Genomic DNA, 15,941 nt, shown 5'->3' with positions numbered 1-15,941 from the left:
ACAAATACCATATGTTTGCACGTATAGGAGGATTAGGAGGAACTTGACGGAGGACCAAGGGGGAGAAGAAGGGCGGAAATGGTGGGGGAAAGGGAGAGAGGCAAACCATGAGAGACTCTTGAATGCTGACAAAAACTGAGGACTGATGGATGTGGGGGGGAGGGGGGGATGGGCATGAAGGAGGGCACTTTGGGGATGAGCACTGAGTGTTATGTAGAAACTAATTTGACAATAAACTATTTGTAAAAAAAAATAAAATAAAATAAAAGATAAAAGGCATTGGAAAGATTAGTAAATTCTGACTATATCAACATTTTAATGTTCTGAAGGATAAATAAAATACTAATAAATAAATTAATCTAAGATGATAAGACAAGAAAACATTTCCAATATAAAACAAAGTCTGCTTTCCAGAAAGTATTTTGTAAAAACCCACACTTTTGAAAAATAGGCAAAAGATTTAAAGACTTTTCATTGACAATAAACACATGAAAGATATCCAACTTGAAGAATAAAGGGTGAAAAATAAATAATGAGATATATCTTCAGATTTTTAAATCAGAAAACTTATGGGTTGGGGGCATATGAGATTTTATGATGGATTTGGAGAGTAATTTGGCATTATAAATCAAAAATTTAAATGTACATGAAGTATGAGTCATCACTTCAGCTTCTTAGAATCTATTTTAAACATTTATATTCGTGCAGAAGGAAGAATGTACAATCATCTCATTTATTCATAACTGAGAAAACAATTACCTTTGTGAGGAACTGGCATTATCAATTGCTTAGATTTTATTTGTAATGTTTAGATATTTTAAATAAGAATAGAATCAAGATTCAAATTTAAAATAGGAATGAAAGGATCTGGTAAATCCTAAATATTGAATGACTAAGAATGACACAATGTATTACTAAATGAAAACACTAAGGCACGTTAAACTGTGATACCATTTGGGTTCCCTAAGAAAAGCAAGCCATTACATTGGTGCATGTATAGAAAAGATCTGAAAGGCCAACAGACAAAACAGTATGAGTAGTTTTCTTTAAAACAGAGTTGAGAATTTGAGTGTTGGGAATGTGAAACTTTCCTAAAAATGTTTAGTATTCTCATATCAAAAAAGAAAAGCTACCCTAAGCAATCTATATACACCGAATGCAATCCCTATCTAAATAACACCAGCATTCTTTACAGAGCTAGAACAAACAATTCTAAAATTTGTATGGAACCATAAAAGACTCTGAATAGCCAAAGTAATGTTGATAAAGAACATCAAAGCTGGAGGCATCACAATTCCACTCTTCAAGCTGTGTTACAGAGCTACAATCATCAAGAGATAAAATTTGGGAGGGAGGTCCACCTGTCAGGCTGACAGCTTGGACATCAAGCTGTATTACAAAGCTGTAATCATTAAGACAGTATGGTACTGGCATAAGAAGAGACACATAGATCAATGGAACAGAACAGAGAACCCAGAAATGGACCCAGAAATGTATGGCCAACTACTATCTGACAAAGCAGGAAAGAATATTCAATGGAAAAAGGACAGTCTTTTCAGCAAATGATGTTGGGAAAACTGGACAGTGACATGCAGAAGAATGAACTACTTTCTACACCATACACAGCAATAAGCTCAAAATGGATGAAAGACCTAAACATAAGACAGGAATGAATCAAAATTCTAGAGGAGAAAGCAGGCCACAACCTCTTTGAACTCAGCCATATTAACTTCTTACTAGACCTGTTTCTGGAGGCAAGGGAAACAAAAGTAAACATGAAGTGTTTGGACCTTATCAAGATAAAAAAAAAAAAAGCTTCTGCACAGAGAAGGAAACAATCAGCAAAACTGAAAGGCAACTGACAGAATGGGAGAAGACATTTGCAAATGACATATCAGATAAAGGGTTAGAATCCAAAGTCTATGAAGAACTTATCAAACTCAACACCCAAATCCAGTGAAGAAATGGGCAAAAGACATGAAGAGACACTTTTGCAAAGAAGACATCCAGATGGCTAACACACACATGAAAAGATGCTCAATATCACTCATTAGCAGAAAAATACAAATCAAAACCCCAATGAGATACCACCTCACATCTGTCAGAATGGCTAAAATTAACAACTCAGGAAACAACAGATGCTGACAAGGATGAGAAGAAACGAGAACACTTTTGCACTGGTGCAAACTGGTGCAGCCACTGTGGAAAATAGTATTGAGGTCCCTCAAAAAAAAAAAAAAAATAGAGCTTCCCTATGACCCAGCAATTATACCACTATTTATCCAAAAGATACAAAAATGCACATGCACCCCAATGTTTACAGCATCACTATCAACAGTAGACAAATTATGGAAAGAGCACAAATGTCCACTGACTGATGAAAGAATAAAGAAGATGGGGCATAGGGGTGCCTGGGGGGCTCATCCAGTTAAGTGTCTGACTCTGGCTGATAGTGCGAAGACTGCTTCAGATTCTGTCTCCCTTGCTCTCTCTCTACCCCCTCCTGCTCATGTGATCTCTCCCTCTTGCTCTATCAAAAATAAACAAACAAACATTAAAAAAAGAAGATGTGGTATAATATATACAATAGAATATTACTTGGTGATTGAAAAGAATGAAATCTTGTCATTTGTAACAATGTGGATGGAACTAGTACGTATTATGCTAAGTGAAATAAGACAGTCAGAGAAAGACAGATACCATATGATTTCACTCATGAGATCATGAGTGATCTAAATGATATCAAAGGATATAAAAACAGAGAGGAAGGCAAACCCTTAGGATTCTTAAATACAGAGAACAAACTGAGGATTGCTGGAGGGGATGTGGTTGGGGGGTCAGGCTAGGTGGGTGATGGGCATTAAGGAGGGCATTTGTTGGGGCGGCTGGGTGGCTTAGTCGGTTAAGCGTCTGACTTTCGCTTAGGTCATGATCTCGTGGTTTGTGGGTTCGAGCCCCACGTCGGGCTCTGTGCTAACTGCCAGCTCAGAGCCTGGAGCCTGTTTCAGTCTGTGACTCCCTCTCTCTCTGACCCTCCCCTGCTCACACTGTCTCTCTCTCTCTCCTAGAAATTAAATAAATAAAACATTTAAAAAAATTAAAAAAAAAAAGGAGGGCATTTGTTGTGATGAACACTGGGTGTTGAATGTAAGTGATGAATCACTAAATTCTACTCCTGAAACCATTATTACACTATATGTTAACTAACCTGGATTTAATTAAAATTAAAAAATAATAACAATAATTTAAAAAAAGAGAAAACCCACAGACAAGGAAATTTAACCCTTTTCTATTAAATATATGCAATTTAAAATTAATGTAACTGGATGTGTATTCTATTTTTTCTACTTAAATGAAAATTTTAAATGAGCACTATGATTTTTCTGGAGTCTTTCAGTATATTGAAACTCCTTTCCAATCTAACCTCTGGAAACACCCAAAGAGTACAAAATAAATAAATAAAATTCAACAGTCAGGGCTCATTGCCAGTCTTGTTTTATCTCATGTTTAATGAGCATGCCTTTTCCAGTAACAATAATACCCAATATAAAATGACTCACTATTATAAAGATTTAGATATATTACTAGTGAACCAATGTCTCCTAAAACAAAACAAACAAACAAATACTAAAATGCCTGTCACAACATGATTACTCTATAAGACAGCTCTAATTCCTGTCTCTCAAGTCCAGCATCAAAAGAGCCATTCTGTTACATTTATCCTTCTACCCCAGGGCAGCTAAAAGCTGAATGAAAAAGTACAAATTCAGATCATATATTGAACATTGTACCTCCTGTGCTTGGGTCCCTCTCCCTCACCTAACACCATTCACGAAATGCTCTTCTAGCATTACCAAGTATTTTTTTTTTAATTTGGTTTTATAAAAAATCACCACTGCAATGAACAACGAGTATACCCATTTACAACTCGGAATGATTTCTTTATGGCTCAGTTATTAAACCATGAAAAAGAGTGTTTATAATCAAAGTGCTGACACAACATTAACAATAATGATGAGAAGGACATTGTTATAATACAGCTGTCGCAGTTGTTCATTATTTGTGGTAGAGGGAAATCATGTTCCAATGGTTCTTCTATAAAACATTAGTTAAAGAAATGCCAATACCAACATCCTCAAGCTGCCTCATAAGAAGCTCTCATTTTAGCTGACATATCTGTAAGTGCCAGTAAAGCCAATTTTCAGTGTTATAGAAAAATTACAAAATTGAAGTACCCCTCCACACCCTTATTTATCTGACATGTTCATAACAGAAATGCAAAACCATAAAATAGGGCTGTCTGAGCTGGGAAAACAAAGAGTAATTAATCACATTAACAGAAACCTGGCTTACAAAGTGCTGATCAACAAAACATCCATTCTAGAGACATGGCTCATTTATCAGAACTGAGAAGAGGATAGGATCTCACAAAAGGACAGGACGGGCATGAATTCTGAGTGATTAGGAAATTACATGACAGGTTTCTTGCAGGTGTCTTCTGAATGGAAATTCCATAGGCTCGTGAATTTCACAGTAGCAAGCGAATTCTCCAATTTAAATACCCACATTGATTTTGTACCGCAAGTGAAAACATACATTCATTCAACCAATATTGGCTAATTATCATGTTCTAGGTACTGGATAATAGCAGTGAATGATAAAGATCCCACCCTCAATGAACTTACCTTCTGCTGGGACAGCAGACAAACTAAATCAGCAGATTATTTAGATGGTAGAGGATGTTAAACAGGCATTGGAATTATCTAGGGGTAAGTGACATCAGCAGATTTGGCCTTTTCTAATAGGAAAGTTGATCAGAAATTTAAAAAGGGGATTAACTAATAAGGCTTCACAGGCCATGAAAAAAGGCAAAAGCTTTATTATGACTGAGATGGCAAGACACTGTAAGGTTTGAGCACAGCAAGGACATCATCTGACTTACATTTAAATTGGGTCATTCCAATGGCTGTGTTGACAGCTGACAATAAAGGTTCAAGAGCAAAACAAATGCTACATGAAATAAGTCAGTTGGGGAAAGATAAATACCATATGATTTCACTCTATGTGGAATTTAAGAAACAATAAATTAACAAAGTGGGGAAAAAAGACACAAATGAAGAAAAAGACTCTTAACTATAGAGAACAAACTGATGGGGTGGGGGATGGGTGAAATAAGTGATGGACATTAAGGGGGGCACGTGTAGTGGTGAGCATTGGGTGTTGTATAGAAATGATGAATCACTATATTGTACACCTGAAACTAATTCTGCACTGTATGTAAGCTAACTGGAATTGAAATAAAAAAACTTTCTTAAAAAAGATTAGAAACAAAAAGAGAAGTTAATAGGTTACTGCCATAATCCAGGAAAGGGGCAATGAGTAGATCAGTCTGGGTTAATATGAGCAAAGGCAATTAAGAAGTGGCCAGAATTCCAGATTCGTTTTAAAAGTAGTCAAGGTAGGATTTACTGTTAGACAAATATGGATATGAGAAGAAGAAAAGCATCACATCTAGCCCTAGAGATTTTGGCCTCAGCAGCTGGAAGGCTTAGATATAAGAAACCTGCGGGAGAAGAAGATCCAGAATTCAGTGTGGGACAGGGTGAACTTGAGGTATCTCTCAGGCATGTAAAAAGAGACACTGCTCATGAAGTTGGCTGTAGAGGTCTGCACTTTAGGAGAGAGGCTGAGTGGACACAGACAAATGCAGACCATCAATGACCATTAATCAATGGCTGCTATTTAAAACCATCAAAGCTATGACACAGATGAGATTACCAAATGGGCTGGTAGAGAGAAGAGGCCTGTATTTTGAATTCTGGGGAATGAAAAGAAGTGGCCAGTAAAGGAATAGGAAAAGCAGGAGTGTCCATGGTCCTGGGAGCCAAAGGACAGTTCTTCAAACAGGAGCCAGGCCAACTGAGGGTACCAAAACATCCGAAATTTCTACAAAAATGTGGGCGAAGCCTGTGACTGGAATAAGTTTAAGAGAGAAGGAGGGAAGAAGACTGGAGAGAATGAATAAAAGACAAATATTTTAAGGAGTGTTACTATACATAGAGACATGGAGAGATACAGTGGGAGCTGGTGGGGAAGAAGGATCAAGAGAAGGGTTTTTGATTTATGAAAAGAGAAGAAATAATAGCTTGTTTGGATGATATTGAGAATTACTTAGAGAGGGGAATCCTGTTGGTATGGGAAAGAAAGGGATGAATTACTGGAACTATGATCGTATATATAAGAGAGGGAGTAATACAGATAGGACCAGAGATACTGTAGATATGATGCAGGCAGAAACTTGCATATCTCCACTGATGGCTTCCTGTTGTTCAGTGAAATATAAAGTATGTTCACAAGGTGAGAGTAAGGATGGGAGAGAAGATGGGAAGCTTCAGATGACACAGGTATAAAACTGTCAAGTGGGAGAGTGGTAGAGGGAATGCGTGATGGGACTGCAGCATGAAATACTGGCACCACTGAGGACACATCAATAGTTACAAACTGAAAGCAAGAGCAATCTGCATGCTGGGTGTTTCTCCATAGCCATATTTAGCTGCAGGGGTGCAGGTGCAGAGCAGATAGATAACAGAATTTACCTGTTGATGGCTGAGTTGTGCCTTGGGAGAATAACAAAGTTAGCAAGCAGGAGGAGAGCTGAAAGTGTGTGCAAGGACACACAGTAGCTGAGAAGAGACATAAAGACAAAAGGGGAGGGACAGACTGAAAAGTGGGGAGCATTACTAAGTCCCATGTCACAGGGAGGTAAAGGATTGCTGGATTCCAGGCACTAGAGAGTGTGGGCTAGTTAACACAGAAGACAGTCCAATAAAGATGCCTCAGATTGGGAGAGGACACTGGAAATGGACATATCTAGTGGAATGCCAAATGGTGAAGAGTGAAAATTAATGAATGACTGTTTTTAAAGGCTATCTTTCTACTGAATGCTGTATTAGTTCTTTATCACTGCAATAACAAAATGCCTCAAATTTAATGACTTCAAATAACACAAATTTATACAGTTCAGTAGGTCAGAAATCCAAAATGGGTCTCACTGAATTAGAATCAGGGTCTGCAGGGTCATTCATTTCTGAAGGCTTTTGGGTAGAAGGCATTTCTTTGCCATGCCCAGCTTTTAGGAGTGGCCTGCATTCCCTGACTCATGGTCCTCCTCCATCTGCAAAGACTGCAAGAGCATGTCAAGCATTTCTCGTTTCACTTCACTCTGACCTCCTTTTCTGTCTCTTCCACAATTACCACTATGAATGCACTGGGTGTACCCAGATACCATCAGTTCAGCTGATTAGCAACCTTAATTCTATCTGCTACCATAATTCCGTTTTTTATGCAACACGACAAAGACACCCATAGGTTCTAGGGATTAGACGAGGACATTTGGGGATGGGGGTGCGTGTACTACATTGTAATTATTTAAACGTCATCATACAACCATTTGTATGAAGGAAATATAACAGAAGAATAGAAATACATACTCTGTTTCAAATTCATTTCCCCCCCCCCCCCCGGATTTATCCTTCTAATAGCATTGCTTATACCAATATAAAAACTAATTTGAGATTGACAGAGCAACTATCTGGTAGCAGGGTAACAAGCTAGACTCATGCTCAGTGGCAACAAACACCTCTATAACTTAAGATTGGTCAGAGGTCAACTATATGAAACTTAATTCATTTACGTAATCATATTTCCAGGAACCTACGCAAATTACCTCAAGTTGAACATGTATCTTACTTTGTTAAAACTATACAACCTTTGGCTTTCAAATAAAAACCCAGCCGGTTTATTCTTTCTTCTCAGCATAACCTTTAATGACAAACATTGAAGTATTTGATTTCTTCATCCTGCCACCGAACTAATTTTTGCTATTCATGAGAAATGCCTGAGATGTGCTTTTTCCCCTCTCCACTCTTCCTAGGGATCCCTTTCCTCATTGCTAAGGAGATGTGCCTTGTAGCCCAGTGACCTCTGGGCATGCACATCCTGGTGTGTAGTAGAGTATGCTATGCTCCCCATAATGTCAGTCATTATTCTTCCTGACTTTACTTGTGCTCTCTGGTTGAAGCACTTAGGATTAATGAAGCATTTGTTCTCAATCAAGAAGCTATTTATGAATATAGTTCCACTTACAATAAGCTATGTAGACTTTCTTTCTCTCATTACCAAGTGGAGGGAGGAAGGAAAATGATGTTTATTGAAAGGAAGAAGAAAGTACAGGGAAAAAAAATGATTTGTGACTTTTTAGCCTGTAAGAAGTTCCCTAACAGGAAGGCCTCCACAACAGAGTTATGCTGTCAGGATAACTAGTACCCTCAAATGTGCTGTCCTTTTTGGTTAAAGTAACATAATTATTACTACCCTGGACTTTGTGAGCCAAGGGTTAAGACCACAGCTGTTTAGAATAATCTGACTCTTCAGGATGCAAGAGGTCATTGTGAACTCAAATGTGTTTCTTCAAAGGGGAGAGTATGGTCCTGGCTAGTATCCTACAGGAACACCCCAATGGAGAGAAGCAGTTACAGAAGCAACCACTTGGCTACAAACAGCGACTGCTCACTTGTAAATGCCCTGCCTTTAACAAGAATGGAGTCTTTTTCTACTAGTTTTACTGTATATGGGGATCAAAGTCAGCCTTTTAGGCCGACAGCCTCCCATCACCTGGTCTTAACAATGTCTTATGGAATAAAAAAAAAAAATACAATATAAAACACATCACAGGGAGCAGCAGCACCACCATGACCTCTCAAGGCCATAAGCCAATCTGATCTAAAAATCAATGTCTCTGATCTACAAAGCCACTTCAGAGCCCTTCGTAAAAGAAAAATGTCAATGCTGTTGTCAGTTGGGAAATTGGATTCAGGAGATTATACAGTTCTGGGGAAGGTCCTATGGGCAGAAACTAAAGTAAATACAAAAGAGTAAAGAAACTGCTCAACTCAACCACCAGTAATGCTAATTATCTTACATTAAGTAGATAACTAATTAGTGTAATTACACTAGAAGTTAGTGCTGGATTAATTTTCAATGTAAACAGACAAAAATCATTCAAAAACATTGTTCAAAAGCTGGCCAATTGCTTAGCTTTCTTCTCACTCTAAAAACAAGAAACTGAGAAGTAAAGAGTCTGGTCTAGAAATCTGAAGACCTGAGTAGTCCCATGAATCCAGGCTATCTTACCATATTGTGAGGTGATCCTAGGGGTAAAAGGCTTACTGTTCAAATCCTGGTTCATTATCTTTAAAAGGAGATTTTTGAGAGAGATGAAGAATTCTTTAGTCCTTGTCAGTATTACATTTTATGGAAGCTGTATGCTATTTATTTAGTTTATATTTAAATCAAGAGTTATCCTGAATTTGTCAGTCAAAAGTTGAAAAATAAAACTTTTTCTAAGATAAAAGACTTCTAAGAGCATAATTATTAGTACTTTCTAACATCTTTTATCAAAACTGTTATTTACATACCTGGAGAGCTAAAGAGGGAGAATAATGGTTGTTATGTGGTAAAGGTAACATAAATCTTATACATACAAATATTCTTTATTAATATCCACCCTAAGAGAACTCCTACTTTAGAGAGAGGTCAAGCACTACTTGAGATTCAACATAGCTAAGTTAGGATTGCTTCATAAGAGATGCACCTCCATTTATAGGACCCAGTCTCGATGCAATGTAGGAACCAAAGACTATACCTAATAAACCACCTTCCTCCACCCACCAACCATCAAGCAGAGTAAAGAGAAAGCTACACAGGTTGGCACTCCATCATTCCCAAAGGTCTAAAGAACCACCATTTCTAAGAGGTGGATCATTTTTGCCTGAAATCTAAGAGTTGACAGACTAAGGTATACTCCAAAGATCAGGAGTTCAGACAAATGCATTTCAACAAATGACTTAGATTCTTCAGTCTACAAGCCTTAGTGACACTATGGGGTGAGTTTTTTAAATACCTACTTCAAGAATTTCTATAATTTAAGTTTCCATAATTTACTGCAGAAAAAATACTTCATTTTCTTTCAGGAGTCAAATAAAATAGCTATGTTCAGAGGGCATGAACGGCAACCACTATCCATCTATAGATATCACTTATTTACAGTCAAGCAGTAAAACAATAAACACCAACATGTTTATCTTTAATCATTGTAATTGCATATTCCATTCTTTATAAGGAAAGGAAATGCAAATTCCAAATGTTCTTCAAGGTATAACGTGCTCATATCTATTTGTTGCTCCATTTTAAAAAGCAAACAAATAAGAAAAATAAAGGGCACAGTGAGTAAATGTGAAAACACATTTCATGTTTGGGTTTTGATTTCCTGAAACCATTTTGGGGGAAAAAAGCCCCCAAATATAATGTTACACATATATAACTATATTATTCTACAGAGTACAATAAATGGTTTTCAATAGATAATAAATGTGTGCAATTACCAAGTTTGTGCATTTCATTATACAGAATGAAAACTCTAACCTCCAAAGGGGTTTTTAAATTTTTCATTACGAAATCTGTTTTTTGATAAAATGGCAATATTTACCCAAGAATATAATATAGAGCTATATTTTTATACTTTCAAATAAAAATATTGAAGCAAATTCTTTTAAATTAAGTATGACAGGATATACTGAAATAAAAAAAATTAGAAGATAATGCAAATTGTCATGCATTCCAAACAGCAGGCAGATAAAGTGATAGTAATGCCTTGAAGTCACTGGTTTGCTAAAAATTTCCTTTAGTTATAAAAACTATACTGTTCCAGCTAACAGTAACCCATGCCACTTCTATTCCTATACTTTTCTGTTACTTATCATCTCTGACTAGGTTAAGAAGTGCACAATAAATTTAGTTTTCCTCAAGGCTCCCAATTCTAAAGGAAAGCTAATTAAAGCAAAATGCAAACACAAAACAACACTGACTCAAGGGACTTTAGGGTCAAAGAGATCTTTGATATAATTTCTAGTAGAACCTTCTCATTACATTGCTTTAAATCTTTCTTTAATTTAGATTTTGTTTAGATTATAAGTATGTGAGCTACTGAGTCTACCCTGCCCACCCAAGAATTATTTAAGATAATAAAAAAGCTCCCTCATAAGGCACAGCACAAATGATATATACTTTATTTAAAATTTTCCACACTTAATATGGAAAACTATAGTATAGGTGTAATGCTGCCAAGGACAGAAAGCTGGCAACTTATGATTTGTCAAAGTCATAAATCTGAGTATGATGTGACTCTCCATGATAAGTTACCAATCTTCACATGCAGTTTTCACTACCATTTATGGCAGTAGAACAAAAGTTCAGAGCCCCTGGCCCCTGAAATGTCCCTGAAGAAATATCCAAATTTCCTAGAAAGAAAAGAACCACCAGACCACTACATTACCCTTAAATTTAAAAAAAAGAAAATCTTATCCATATTCATTTTTAACCTCTTTAATATGCTTATATTTATTTACCCTTTAAAATTCTATTTTATAAATTCTTCAGAAAAGAATATAGAAAATCCTATTCTTACTCTATATATTATTAAGCACATGGGTTATTTATTTTTAGAATAACAGTATTTAGGTTACCATTCCAGATATCTAACTAACATCTTTCTTCATGAGCAGATGTGTAACCCTAAAGGAATATTCAGGTAGTTCACAGAAATATCCAGACTTAAAATAAATTTTTTCAGTATAGGAATAAAAAATAAAATGGTTGGAAAAAACCTGAATGAAAACAATACAGATTCTGTATTCTTATAATGAGAATATTAGCATTTTTAATTAGTAACCTGTAGTCATTATTCAGTGGAAATCAATAAACAGATTAGAGACAAACTATAGCAATTTAAGTCAAAAGTGATTAGATTCACATTAAGAATTCAAATAATAAATACATGCTAGAACTGGAGTGTTGACAGTCTATAGAACTTGATAATGTTCAGCATGTGCTCTCAAGTGATACTGTAATAGAGTAAAAACTGTTCCAAAATGAGTTTTATAAATAGTCACAAAAAGGCTGAAAAGAGAGCTGAAAATAAAATAACCCAATACATCTGGGTTTTAAGCCATAAACTTAAACATAACTTTCAGATAGTTGTATCTATTTACCTAAGCAGTACTGAAATAGGAAAACAGGCACAAAGCAATGATATTTAGTTAGAATGACTGGATGTATAACCTAAATATGAGGAAAGACAGTTATTTGTGGGTATCTTTATATAATTTCATTTCATTTGAATTTGGATATGGAGTCAGAATCCTAGAATCCAAGTTAGGGTGCAATCTAAAATTTGTAACTAATCTCTTCCACCAATATATTCAGTTGAAGCCGCAATACAGCTTCTTGTTTCTTCTTTTAACTGACATAAATGGATAAAGAAAAGTTAGCAAAATGAAACACAGAGAGTACTAAAGCAAAACTCTGGAAACAGTGAGAGCACTGAAGGCCACAAATAAAGGTCTGGTCCCTTATCACTGCGATCACAACCTTCTTACTTACTTCTTACCTGTTCAGAAATGATCCAACACTGCACCAGCTGTGAGGGGTGCTACAGAGGTAAATAAGACAAAGTTCTGGCCTCTGGTTACTTAAAATCTACCAGAACAGTTGGGGCCAGAGCAATGCCCCTCTTTAGAATTAGTAAATAAAAAGATGGCTGGTCTGTGAGCATTGATCCCAGACTTGCATAAGTCCTCAGTTACCTTGCCCAAGTGGACAGTGACAAAATAAACTACCTCTAACCCTATAAGAATTTCCTTATGATAAGTGAATTAATTGGGAATAGATGGAATAATCCTTACAATGTTTTGCCTCCAAATTTTAAATTACTAATGATAAATTAAATTACTCTATGATATAGTTACTATTATAGTCTCCTCTTCCGCCTAGCTTTATTGAAATATAATTGACATATAACATTATAAGTTTAAAATGTATAACATGATGATTTATTTACATATTGAGAAATGATCACTAAAATAAGGTTTGGCAATACATCATCACCTCACATAGTTTCTTTTACTAATTTATTTTTTTGTCGCAAGAACTTTAAAGATCTTAGCAACATTCAAGTGCAGTACTCTACAATATAGGATTTCTAATTATAGACACTATACTGTACATTAGATACCCAGAATAAACTGGAAGTCTGTTCTTTTTAACTACCTATATCTATTGCCTCCAATAACCTCCACACTTGGTGATCATCAGTCTACTTTCTATTTCTATGAGTTCAGTGTTTTTTTTTCTTTAAGATTCCACATATAAATGAGAACATATAGCATTTGTCTTTCTCTGACTTATTGCGCTTAGCATAATGCTCTCAAGGTCCATTTATGTTGTTGCAAATGGCAGGATTTCCTTCTTTTTCATGGCTGAATATGAAATTTCAGTATCTATCTATCTATACACATCACATTTTCTTTATTCATTCATCCATCATATGGGAACTCTTTAAAATGAATCTTTAAAAAACAGAACCACGCTAAAATTTCACATATACCTTATAAAGATAAATATAAGGTATTTCAGCCTACCTTCTTCTTATCCTCCAGATACGCAAAGTACTCATCATAAAAGGAAACAATTAGCTGGAACAATCATATTTGTTGCATAAATATATATCCCAAGCAAAATATGTTATTGGAATATTTTGTATTCATGATGAATAAGTCTTACATTCACAAAATATGTTTAAAAAGAAAATCCAGAAAATAATTAGGAATGAGAGTTAGTGACATACAAACCAGCAGTGAAATATCACCTGACTCCACCCTTGCACTGTTAGATTTCTATTGGCTCCTTTGGAGCCTCCATTACAAAAAGCTGTAAGTCTTCTCTGGAACGTAAAACTGACAATGTGAGACTGATTCTTGAAGAAGTCAGGTCTAAAGACTTTAAAATGTAATCATTCCAGGGGCACTGAGGTGGCTCAGTCAATTATGCTCTGACTCTTGGTTTCAGCTCGGGTCATGATCTGAGTTCAAGCCCCACATTGTGCTGCCATCACAGAGACTGGTTGGGTTTCTCTCTCTCTCCCTCTCTCTGGTGCTTCCCCACTCACGTTGTCTCAAAGTACATAAGTAAACTTAAGAATATATTAATCAATCAATCAATCAATTAAAATAAAATAAAATGCAATCATTCCAGTCACAAAATCCAAAGAATCATACTTAAGTGTCTACTGAAAATTAATACTATAACACAGCCATACTAAGTAAGGGAGTTAAAGCTAAAATATTATCAGTTACTTCTCTGCAATACTTAAACTGCAATTCACTGATTTCTAAGGAGAAAAAGGTAGGAATAGAGCTTCCTAGACAAATTTCACTAAAATAGATACACTGGAAAAACACTTGGTTCACTGTAAATTCAGGCCATTTCCACTGAGACACATTATGTGGGTCTAAAAAAATCATTGTAAAATTGTATGCAAGAGTTTCCATTTCTGGGGCACCTAGATGACTCAGTCAGTCATCAACTTAATTTTGGCTCAGGTCATGATCTCATGATTGTGAGACTGAGGCCTGCATCAGGCTTCACACTAAACATGGAGCCTGGTCAAGATTCTCTTTCTCCCTCTCCCTCTGCCCCTCCCCTGTGCACGCTTGCAGGAATGCTCTCTCCCCCTTGCTCTCTCTCTCTCAAAAAAGAATAAAAAGTAAACTTCATTTAAAATAAAAAGTTTCAATTTCTATTGCAAATTGGATATCAAGATTATATGGTATCAAGATTAAAACATTAAAAGATTATTTTCCCAGGGTGTGAGGGGTTAAGATTAATAGAAGCTTTAAATCAGTTCTAAAGAGTTATTAATCTAGTATTTCCTTCTTAAGACATGCTAAAGGAAAGCAGCATAAACTATCAGAAGCAACCTGAGAATCAGGGTGGGTGGCTTAGGCCTGGCCCTGGCTCTGCCATGCAAAGACAATGGTACCTTGGGTAACAGAACTGTTCAGTGTGTAAGCACAGGAGTCAAGCAGTAACTGTGGATGAAACAGAGAATTCTTCATGCCTTGGTCAACTGGATTAGAATATCTCTAATCTCTAAACCTATAGTTCATGGTGAATCAGAGGACATCATGGCCAGACTGATTCTACAAAGCTTTATGTTGGCTCATACCACAAATACAAGACATGCATGGTAAATAAGAATTGAATGTATTTATTACAGCAAGACTTCCTGCCCAAATTTAAGATAACTCTACATTTACATAGTTTTTGTTAATATAATGATTACATCAAAGGAAATATGAAAATGTTTTCTAGACCCACTAATGAAAGACTTCTTAAATTGGATATAGTACCTCTAACACTATATAGATCCGATTATTTGGGCTATAAAGAATGTCCATACTTCCCCCATTTTTCCCTCACTACCTAATGAATACTAGTGCTAAAATTACTAAGAAAGGCATTCTCAGACATGTTTAATTTATAGTCACCATATGTCTCTTTCAACACTGAGAGCTAAACATAAATATCATGATATAAATTTACATCATTAAGGCATTTTTCTTACATTGTGCTTCAGGTTTTTAACTCTAGTTGCAAAGAAATTTAATTCATTGTCATTAGAGATCACTGAGAAATAAAGTAAATGCTACTACTATAATCTTCTCTGAGATCAAGAGTGAGGGAAAAATGTTGAGATCTAACAGGTCCTAACTTTCAAAAATGTTTTGATATTTCTTGAAGGAGAATTTTAAAGAAATATCAAGGTAGCACATAATTAAATGGAAAAACAGGTGACAGGGTAGATTAGTGGAACAGAACTTAATGTTTGGATGTAACCTAAGTTTCAACAGGGTTCATCAGGAAAAACAACTTAAAATGAGAAGGAATCTGTGTCCCCCAAGTGGGATCTGTATCATTTGATTTTGAAAGATTTTGTCTCAAGTTCATGGTAATGCCTACCACAGGACAGACTCCAAAGTTTGTTG

At 35.9% G+C, this 15,941-nt stretch overlaps 1 protein-coding gene across 1 annotated transcript in view; it reads right to left on the bottom strand.

Annotated features, from left to right (window-relative positions):
- LOC120225442 (lysine-specific demethylase 4C) overlaps window positions 1-15,941 on the bottom strand; it is a gene marked incomplete at its 5' end in the record, with an annotated part of 162,290 nt that overhangs the window by 141,514 nt on the left and 4,835 nt on the right. The gene's annotated exons all lie outside the window — the stretch shown is intronic.

Source organism: Hyaena hyaena, unplaced genomic scaffold, assembly GCF_003009895.1.
Source record: "Hyaena hyaena isolate Hyena2069 unplaced genomic scaffold, ASM300989v1 scaffold_1408, whole genome shotgun sequence".
Classification (NCBI taxonomy): domain Eukaryota; kingdom Metazoa; phylum Chordata; class Mammalia; order Carnivora; family Hyaenidae; genus Hyaena; species Hyaena hyaena.
This window is presented reverse-complemented; position numbering and strand designations above follow the sequence as displayed.